Raw genomic sequence first — 11,477 nt, forward strand, 5'->3', positions numbered from 1 at the left:
CTACAAATGTGCTGAGCATGTTTTCATCCAAGTCATTGAAACAGTTTTGAAGGGGACAGTGTCACAGACACAGAGCCCTTTAACATTCTGCTAGAGCCCTCTCTCCAGATTGACATGGATCCTTTAATCAACAGTCTTTGGAAACAGATGTTGAGCAGCTACAAATACACTCCACTGTCCTATCATCCAGCCTACATCTCCCCATCTTGTCAACAAGGATATTATGAAAGACCGTCTGAGTCAGCAGCAGTGGCACCAGCCCTGAGAGGCTGGAGAGACAGCCAACAACCATTGAAAAGGGTGTAATTAGCCCATGTTTCCAGGGCAAAGAGGGGCAACAATGAGGGCTAGTGTTCCTAAATTAACAAGGTGCACAAGCAAGCAGGAGGGAGAGAAGTGAGTCAGGACTCCTCAGGTGACTTTTCTTCACTGGCTGGTTTTAATCTTCATCATCCTCTTCTAAGCTCTCTCCTTATGCTGCCCTCACCTTCATTCAAGCCTTAATCACCAAATTTCAAAGTTAGAAAGGCACTCAGTGGTCCCTTACCCATTGCAAAACTTTCCGTGGTTCTCTGCTGCAATTAGGATCAAATACAAAATCCTCAGTCTGGAACAGAAGAGTCACAATCTGGCTACAATCAGCCAGTCAATAAGCATTTATTAAGCACTTAGCATGCAAGCACAATGTCTGGCTCGTGGGGAGGCAAGAAACAGTCCCCGTCCTCAAGAATCTCACACTCTGATGGAGGGAACAACATGCAGAGAATGAGGAACATGTCAGATATAGAGACAAAAGATGAAGATAGTGGGGAGGGGAGCAGAGCGAGGAAGGGATGAAAGGGATGCACTGGAAAAGGCCTCCTGCAGAAGGTAGGATTTGAGCTGAGCCTTGAAGGCAGCCAGGGAAACTGAGGCAGAGGTGAAAAGGCAGGAACTTACCTTTCAATGCAATTCAGCCAAAATTTATTAAGAACTAATTATGTGCAAAAGGCAGCTAGATGGTGAAGTGGATTCAAATCCTGCCTCAGATACTTCCTCACCAAGTGACCCTGGACAAGTCACTTCACCCTGCTTGTCTCAGTTTCCAAATCTGTCAAATGAGCTGGAGAAGGAAATGGCAAACCACTCCAGTATCTTTGCCAAGAAGATCCCAAATGGGATCACAAAGAGTCAGACACGACTGAACAACAAACCTGATATTTGAGAGACAGTATAATAGATGTAATAGCTACTATTTAACTAGATTCCCCACATTCTTTTCATGTATTGTTATATTATTAGAACACTGGGTTATCTGAACAATATTACCTTAGCTCCCAACAGAAATGCTTTCCCTAAACTATGATTTAGTGTTATGTTCCCAGGCTTTATAGAGGGGGTTGATGTAAGAATTCCCTATTTTAACAGTATTTCTGCATCTTTTGCAAAATCTGTAATTGAAAATATTGACCAATGTGTCACCTAGTATCCCTTATTCAAGGACCCATGGTACAAATTACTGTTTGAGTTTAGTTCTAGGAAGTTTTTCTCTGTAGATCCATACACACCCTTTCTTCTGTCAGAAAAACAAAACAAAACAAAACAAAACAATGAAACATAGTGCATTTCCTCTTTGGCTTAGCTGCCTGGAAACTTATTTAGTCAGTGCCCCAGTGTATTTATCAACTCATTTTTGGTGCCTAGCAACATCTCAAAAAATATGCTTAGAGCCAGTTCATCCCTGCTCCAAAGCTGATTGTTAAATTTTATTGTGAATATTCACACCTCAGAAATCAGCAAACACTATAACTAGGGGCTTGGTTTATTGTTTCATTGATTTTCTAGACTTAAGAAAATGACGGTGAAAATGTTAATAATGTAAATTAAACTTAAAAGTGTGCCATGCATACTTATTTTTTTGAAAGTCAGTTGCTTAACCTTTACCCCCACATTTCTACTCTGGCTATTCTATTCATATATTCTCTATTCTGGTTTTATTCCTAAATGCCTTGTTTTGCACTATGCTTAATTTTATAATCACAAATATTTTGGCAAGAAGAAAAGAATGAGAGAAGTAGAAAAAGAGAGAAAACGACTTCTGGGACCAGAAGGGTCAAGATATTTCAAAGTGGGAGAGAGCTGGATGGGAGGAGATAAAGGAGGAGTAATTGGTGATGAGGAAGACTTAAATTCTGGGAGCAATGCATACATAAGAAAGCACCCTGCATTTTGTGGTTTTAGGTGCTTTTCAGAGATTATTGCAAATTTATCCTACGTGTATCTTGATTGTATCTAGTTATTTGCATGTCGTTACTGCCCCACCTCCATTAGATTGCTAGGACCTTGGAGGACTTTTTTTGACTCCCCAGTGCTTAATACAAATACCTCCAGAAAATAATTACTACTAGTTAAAATCCTTGCAAACTTGTACTAGCATCTGGATAGCTAAAAATACTCTTCTGAACATTTGTTCAGAATAATTTCAGTCCTTCCTACCTTTCTGGGCTTGAGCTTAGGAACATTTTGTGCACTGATTGCTCTAGAAGTCTCTCTGATGTCACTGAGAACTTGGGCTCATTACGCAAGGTTTGAAAGCAACAGCAGCCAGACTACACAAATGTGAAGTGAATGGTTTTATTCCCCAGAATGTTACTGAGACATTTCAAGGATGCTGGCCCATAATACAAGCACAAAGGCTGTATCTAGCTTCTCTTTTTGCTTGGTTATCACACTGGTGATAAGAGAGAGCTCTCAGTGGCCTACAAATAGCACAACACTGAAATGTCTGATTTAAAAATACATATATTGGTTACACCTCCCATCTCTCTGCTAATGCTCAGGTTGTCAAGGAAACAAGCATTTATTAACCACCTACTATGTGCAACACACTGTCCTAAGAACTTTACAAATATTATCTCATTTGATCGTCAACAGCAACCCTGGGAGGTAGGTGGGTACTATTATTTTTTCTCCATTTTTATAGCTTAAGAAACTGAAGCAGATAGAGGTTAAATGACTTGCCCAGGATCACACAACTAACTGGGAAGTATCTAAGGTAACATTTGAATTCAGTCCTTCCTGACTCCAGGCTAAACAATTCAATCCATTGCACCACCCAACTGCCTCTCAACTCCCTCAGCTCTCTCTTAGGCTCCTTAGCTTCCTTCAAGCTCAGCTCTACTAACCACCATACAAGGCCAATCTCCCCCTCCCCCTCTTCACCATTCCTCCTCTCCCCCTCCCCCCCAGTTACTAGTGCCTGCCCCACCAAAATTACCTTGTGTCTGCTTTGCAGATATTTTGCACATGACTGAGAAGCAGCCTGACAGGAGAATGGAAGGTTTAGATTCCCTCTAACATAAACTAAGTAGTTCTGGACTTAAGTTCTTGGTGGTCCCCTGCAATTCCCCAAAACTAGTAGTTGTTATCTGCATAAATAGAGGTAGTTGCCTTTCCTGGTTTCCCTATGCCAGTGAAATTATAGATCCAGACAAAAAAAAAAAGTTTTTGTATTTATTTTTCTGTGTAGGTGTTGTTTTCCCCAATAGAATGCAAACTGCTTGAAGGCAAAAGCTGTTTCCTTTCCATCTTTGTTATTCCCAGCATCTCGAAAAGTGCCTGGCACCTAAGAAACCTTTAGTAAACAATTATTGAAGGTACTGGATGAATGGTTGCAGCTCCTCATTCCATGTTCATCATTTCCTCTTTCATTTCTTTTCAGAGCCCCACTTCTAGACTGCAGGGTCAGATCCGACAAGGCACCCTGATGTTTCAGCACAGCCTCTGGCATGCAGTAAGGTTTGGTTTGTTTTGCTTTGCTTTTGTTACATTTTGAGTTCTGAGGTGTGTCCCTGCCATCTTCGAATTGGAAAATGCCAACATATGTGTGTGCGTGTGTGTATGCATGTATATGTATATATACATGTCTGACTATACAATACATACTTCCATATATCAGTTCTTTTTTCTGGAGGTAGATAGCTGTTTACTTTATAAATCCTTCGTAATTGATTTCAGTGATCATGTTACTTAGAATAGCTCGGTCAATCACAGTTACTTTTCCGCACAATATTGCTGTTACTGTATAAAAACTTCTGCTCGTTTCACTCCGCATTATTTCATGCAAGTTTTTCCATGTTTTGCTTTTTTTCCCTCTAAAACCACCCGGCTCGTCATTTCTTACAGCACAGTAGTATTCCACGTATACTAACTTTTTGCTCCTTGGCTGCAGCCCCTTGGTGGTTTACAAGTTTGGCGGGGTGGGGGAGGTTGGTTGGTTTTTGAAAGCAGTAGTTAGGGACCAAAGGCCAAAAAAAAAAAAAATCCTTGTCCTCTACAAATCAAGTGTGTTTCCTGCTAGAACAGGTGTCTAGGGCCCCTGCATTTGAATTCTCTTTCTAATGCCCTCTGGCAGTGGGGGGCCTTCCCACCATCTTTGATGAAGAAGTGGGAGGGGTGGTGGAATAAAGTTCCTACCCACCCCACCCCCAGCTCCTGGGCTCCTCTGTGAATCGCACGGACCCCATTCATTGCAATTTTTGGGAAATCAGGAGACCTCCCTTCTACAGCTGCAGTGGACCTAACTTTCCCACCTCCATCTCTTATTGTGAAGTGAGAAACTGGGAGAGCTGTGGATTTTCTCTCTTGGTTTGGGAGGTGGGGAACTCTCTGGGCTGCCCTAGCGCTCCCTCCTCCAGTCCTCCTTAGGATACCAGCAGCACCGCAGGCGGGGAGCCCGGGAGCAGGCCGACCGCAACGTGCAGCACGTGCGCTGCCCGGTGATTGGCAGCAGCGGTCCTCCTCTGCGCCTCCCCAAGGCAGTCTCTTTCCTTCGGCAAAGCGCTGGGTTAAAGGTGCCGCCTGCCTTTGAAGAAGTGGGGGGAGGGGGGAAGCAGAGAGCTGCTTTGGAGGCTTCTCTTGGGCGCCGAGTCTGAAAGGAGCAGGGGAAGAGGAGCCTGAGATGCCATCTGCCGAGATGCCCGCTGCTCGCCTGTGTCTGATGATCGCGGGGGCTGGCTCTCCTTCCGCACCTGCTCTGCCCTGAGCAGCAGCGATGCCCAGCCCAGCCTCAGCCTCTTCCGTACCAGAGGCAAAGAAGGGGAACAATGACGGCTCGATGAGGAGGGAGGAGGAAGAGGAGGAGGAGGTGGTGAGGGCTGAGCTGGTTTGTGGGGTTTGACCAGGAGCACTCCTTTAATTACACCACGTCCTGATTCTTTCTGTCGTTGCTAAAAATAAGCTAGATGTGAGGCAACTGTTAAAAAAAAAAAAAAGGTCCTCCGTAAGAGTGAAAATATTTCTTGTGAGTGATAGAAATCACTTAATTGAGTTGTTTGTCTGCGACCTGGAATAGTTAATCACTTTTGCCTTCATCTGGATTAGCTACAAATCCAGAAATCAGGAAATTCAGCCTAAAACCTGGCCCCAGAAATGGCGGGGAGAGGGAGGGAGGAAAAAAATATATATATACATATATATTTATATATGCACGTGTGTATATACATATAGATAATGCGAAAATTCTTATGAGCACTAACCAAATAGCAGACATAAGGCTTAAGCAAATTGTCCTGGCTGAGTTCTGCTAAAGGGATGCTAGGTAAAAGAACAATCGGAGTGGGTGGGGCTTAATCAGAGAAAGCTCCCCAGAGGGAGAAGTGCTTTGAGCAATTTTAGCGTCTGTAAAGGATTGGAAGGAGAGATTTGGGTCAGGAGGTAGAAGGACGGCAGATTAGAATGAGAGATGTATAAATGGAAAGGAAAGCACAGTGTAGACGGAGGAACCAAAATAATGAATTGGATGTGGGGGGAGCAGGGATGGTGGAAAGGAGAGAGGAGCCACAAACGATACTGTTCGCAAACCTCAGATGGTGCCCATGCCTTCCCAGTGGGGCAAAAGCAGCCATTAGTTCAGGAACAGTCTCTGAGCCAATGAAATAGAGACTCGAAGATTGTTCTTGGACCAATAGGGATCCTGCATGGTATGCATCATTACCCAAGAGAGATGGCTGTGGGAAACCAGCCAGGGAGCCTTCTGTTTGGGGGCTGCTCTGTGGAGATGTCCATTTCATCACAGAAGCCCAGAATGTGTGTGCCAAGGATTTAAAACGACAACAAAAAACATAAGAAAATACCCAGCAGGGCAAAGGGACGATTGCGAATACAAAGATGTCTTTCAAAAAATTAGATAGTCTAAAGTAAAAACAGAGGAATCCACAAAGTATGACTGGTTAGATGTGAACAAGAATTTTTTTGGGGGGGGGAGGAGGGAGAAGAATATTTCACTGATGTAGACAAGCTCCTTCCACAGGATGCAGAGCAGCTACTTCTCTCCAACTTTAAGTCCTTAGATAATTGTCTGGGACTCAAGGAGCTAAAGTGATTTGCCCTTGGTCACAGCTAGCGTGTTAGACCGGACTTTGATCGAACCTAGCTTTCCCTACACATCACTCTGCAGCTTAAACTAGAAATTAGGCAGGTCGAAAAAGACCTTAAGGGTCTTTTGCAAAGGACTCCCAAACTAATAGGAAGATGTTAAAATATGTAAGAGGAAGAAGCCAAGTAGATAGAACATCAGAATACAAAGAATGGAAAAGAAGGTGAAATAGAGGAAAAGACAGGCTTTTTTTTTAACCTTTCTCTTTATTCAGAAGGATTCCCTTGGAATTACAGTAATTCTACAGTATATTAGTAGTACAGTAAATTCTCCCTTGGAATTACAGTAAAACTTATATCAACCAAAGAGATATTTCCTTTTTAAATTTAATTTTTCAATGAACAAAAATTTATTTTTTCTCTCTTCCACCCCTCCATTAAAAAAAAAAAAAAACTCTTGTAATAAACACACATGGTCAAGCAAAACAAATTCCTACATGGGCCATGTCCACAACTGTCTCAATCGGCATCCTTCGTCCATTATCTCTTTATAAAGAGGTGAGTAGCATACTTCTTCATCAATCCTTTGGAATCATGGTCCATTCCAGTCCTCTGGATAGTCACTGGGTTTATCAGAATAAGTCTCTCAAAGTTATTTGTCTTTATAATATTATTGTATAAATTGTTCACTTAATTCTGCTTGCTTCATTCTATCTAAGTTCATACAAGTCTCCCCAGGTTTCTCTGAAGTGATCCCTTTTGTCACAAAAGGATGTTTCCAAAGATAGTCTTCCTTGTCATAAACATCATTATCAGAGGTAAGAATATTAGCAAAGGCTAGGACCAAGGTTCCAGATTCTTGCCTTGCCTTGCTTCTGTAATGCATTTCTTCCCCCCTCTTCAGGAACAGTGTCCCTGTGATTTATAAAGAAAATGCTTCTTTCTCTTTGGTGTTTATGCTCTCTGCCCATCAGAGCAGAGGCTACAGGGGCACCTCCTTTAGCCCCAGGTGATTAAGGTGGTTAAATCCTACAAATGCTGCCCTCTCCTCAGCTAGCTTTTTTGTAGACAGTTGTTTACATGTGGTCTCCTCTGTTAGATTCTGAGCCTCCTTCAAGGCACGGACCTTTCTTTTCACCTTTCTCTCTATCACTAGCACTTAGCACAAGGCTTGGCACACAGTTGGCACTTAATGAATTCTTACTGACTAAGTAACCTTTGACAGAGCTGCTGTCTCACCTTCCTTAAGTGACTACTACTGTCCCTTAATTTCCCTGAAAGTCGGCCTTGGTGAAGAGGGTATCGGGACAATGTGCTATACTCAGGCTACCTACCTTTCCTACGATTCAGTTCAACAAGTATTTATTAAGCACCTTCTAGACCTGAGGCACTATGCTAGACTTTAGGGATGGAAAAACAAAATGAAAAATAATGCTTGCCCTCAAAGAGCTTACATTTCTCTGTAGCTACCTAGGCTGCTAAATGGTGAAGTGCATAGAGCATTGGATCTGGAGTCAAATCCTGGCTAGCTGTGTGACCCAGGACAAGTCACTTAACCTCCATCTCCCTCAGGTTCCTCAACTTTCACGTGAGGAATCATAATAGTACCTGCCTCCCAGGGTTGTGAGGACTGAGTGAGATAATATTTATAAAACATTTAGCAAGATGCCTGGCACATAATACGTATTTAATAAATGCTTGTCTCCTTCCTTCTGAAGAGTTAAAACATTTATACAGTTGGATTTCTATAAGGAAGAATATTAACAACTAGAAAAGGGATTCCTAACCAAAGTCTGTGGATTTGTTTCAGGGGTTCCATGAACTTGGTTGGGGGAAACATTATATGTTTATTTCAGTGTAACTGCATTTATTTGTAATCCTGTATATTTTTTACTTTACACATAAAAAATTATGTGTAAACCATTATGTGTAAACCAACCATTTTTACGTGTTCCTTTGATGCCGTCCTTTTCCATCTTCTCCATCAGATTGCCTCATCGTCAAAGCCACTCTCTAATCTTCAGTCTCCTTCCTATTTACTAGTTCCTACCCTGCTGCCTACAAACACATCTACATCTTCCCATCCTTAAAAAAAAAAAATCAAACTCACTAGACCTACTATCTCCACTCCTATATCTTACCTCCTTTTCTCAGCCAAACTCCATGAAAAAGCTGCCTACACTCATTGCCTTCAGTCCTCTCTTTTCTCTCCATTCACACACCCACATGTTAGTTCAAGTCTTTTTTATCTATCAAGATTATTCTAAGAGATCTGTAATTGGTCTTTATGTCTCTAGGCTTTTCATATTCCAATCCATCCTCTCTTGACTACCAAAATGATTTTCCTAAAGCACAGATTTTACTACATCACTCCCCTGCTCAATAAATTCCAATGGTTCCCGGTGGTGGTGGAGGAGAGGAAATGTTTCTTAGCAGCTAGGTACCACAGTGGATAGAATACTAGACTTGGGGGCAGCTAGGTGGTGCAGTGGATAGAGAAGTCAGGAGGTCCTGAGTTCAAATGCAGCTTCACACCAAACACTTGACACTTACTAGCTGTGTGACCCTGGGCAAGTCATTTAACCCCAATTGCCTTAAAAAAAAAAAAAGAATACTAGACTTGGAGTAAGAAAGAACTGAGTTTTGTGACCTTGGGCAAGTCACTTGACCTCTGCCTCAATTGTAAAAAGGGGATAATAACACCTACTTCCCAGGGTGGTTGTAAAGATAAAAAAGATATAATATTTGTGAAGCACATAGCACAGGGCCAGATACAAATCAGACACTTAATAAATGCTTATTTCCTCCCTTCCTCCCTTGGTCTAGTCCTTTCCTTCTCATTGCCCTTTCTTATTTTCCTCAATGTCCTCCTCAGCAATGACCTCAAGGTATCTCAGGATCTTTGCCCATAGCAACTTGTGTCTCAGAGTCTCTCCATCAAATTACTCCTTAAAAAGAAAAACAAACTAATTTGTGGGGCAGCTAGGTGTTGCAGGGCACCGATCCTGAAGTCAGGAGGACCTGAGTTCAAATCCAGCCTCAAAACATTTGACACTTACTAGCTGTGTGACCTTGGGAAAATCACTTAACCCCAATTGCCTTAAAAAAAAAAACAAAAAAACCTAATTTGAGACTCATTTCATGTTATTTGGCTTGGTCCTAGGCACTAAAATTTCTGCTTATGGCTTGACTATGCATAAGGACTGACAGATTATCAGTATGACTTCCAGTTATAAGAAGGGTTCCAGAGGGGAATTATAAGTCAGTGAGTCTCACTTTCATATCTAGTGTGCACACGGAATTCCATGATAAAGGAAAAAATCATGGGCACTTGGACAAATGACCAATGGGGGAAAAGGAATACGGTTTCCATAAGAACAAATGATGCCTTAAAAGTATGTTGAGTTCTGAGATGGGACAAAGCATTGTGAGCATAAAATAATTTGTGGATATGATCTGCTTAGATTTTGAAATTTCCGCAAAATGACTATTCTAATGCCTCATCATAGCACAGAAGTAAACCTGAGTCACATAAGGTTATATAATCAGAGCATTAGCTCTGAAAGTTTCTACCATACAGAAAGTTTCAAGTCTAATCTGAGCAAGGGCAGAATCTACTTTTCAAATGCCATACCAACTTAACTAAGTGGGGGAGGTTCATCCCCGATAAGATGAGTGGTGGTAGGTGATTTTTTTGGCTATGGCAACCCATGATATTTTTTTTAGGTGATTTTTTAAATTTTAAACTTAAAATACAAAATGAGAAAAAAAAAAAAAACAAAACATTGCCATGTACACACCAGACCACAAGAGAGGATTCAATACAAAACAATAAATTTCCATTTCAAGAAAACCTATGTAATAAATACTACACATTGTTCTCAAAGCCATGACATTTAAAAAAAAATTTTAAATGGCTCTCAGTCCTAAGCTGCCCTGTCCTTCCCCTTCCCCCCCTTCCATGGTGGTGATAGCTGAATTGCAGGAAAAGGAGAAAAGGGTCTGAAGAAGTATTTTTGGTATGCTAATGTAAGATCTTTATCCAGTAACTGAATGATTGATCTGCCAAGCAGGTTGGTAGATCAGTCCTGTGTGGAAGATTTGAAGGAAGGTAAGGATTCTATGAAGCAGGCAGAGGCACGGTCCACTGGCATTCTGGAGCTGGGGGACCACCACCTGTGCAAAGTCCTGGAGGTAGATGGAACGTCAGCCTGGAGGAAACTCCTCATAACTTAAAAAAGCAAAACAAAAACAAAAACACCAAAAAACAAAAGAGGACCGTTGGTGTTAAATTTAACTGATATGTAGATAGAAATCTATTTGAATTGGTCTCTTTGGTGAGGTCAGGGGAGACAGGAAAACTGCCCCCAGCATGTCCTCTAAGGAAGCAAAACAAGGCAAGAGAGCAAAGAGAGAAGAGTAATCAAGAAAACAATTATACTCCAGGCTCCGAAGTACCTAGGCCTGGCCCTGGTTAAAAGCTGCTTATCAACTACCATCATAATTTCCTGTTTCGCAGTCAGCTTAAGGACAGGGGCAGAAGGGACATCTGTTTCTGTTTATTCTTTCTCTTTATCTTAATGGATTTCCCCTCTTACCCATCTTTCCATAGCAGCCTCTCTTCTGCCTGTGTCCAGGGAAGGGGACAGAGATCCTGCCTCCATCTCTGGAGAGTTGAGGGATAAGAGGGAGAATATAGGCAAAGGTTATATCCTGGGTCATAATAACGGGACAAGGAGCCTTGATGCCTAACTAAAGAAAGGAAATTAGATCAAAGTGAAGCAGTCAAAGAGAAGGCTCTTCTTGAATATAAACAACACTTCAGCCCTCTTATAAATAGAATCACAGCATTTACAGAGGAAAGTTTTCAACCATGGTTTTGATTTTTCATCTCAATGGTTTTCAACCATAGAGTACCACTATCCTCTTATTTTTATAGCGAAGGGGCTCAGAGAAGTGAATTAACTTGCCCGAGGCCACGCAGTGCTCTTTCCGTTCTGTTTCCAAGTAGGTGTAGTCCCCAATTTACAAACAAACTGGGGCATATTCCAAAAGTTTATTTGTAAGGTGGTTTGGAATTCCAAATAGTATTTTCCCCGATAGAAACGATGTTAGCAGTAAGT

Source organism: Vombatus ursinus, unplaced genomic scaffold (assembly GCF_900497805.2).
Source record: "Vombatus ursinus unplaced genomic scaffold, bare-nosed wombat genome assembly UNPS02014870.1, whole genome shotgun sequence".
NCBI lineage: Eukaryota > Metazoa > Chordata > Mammalia > Diprotodontia > Vombatidae > Vombatus > Vombatus ursinus.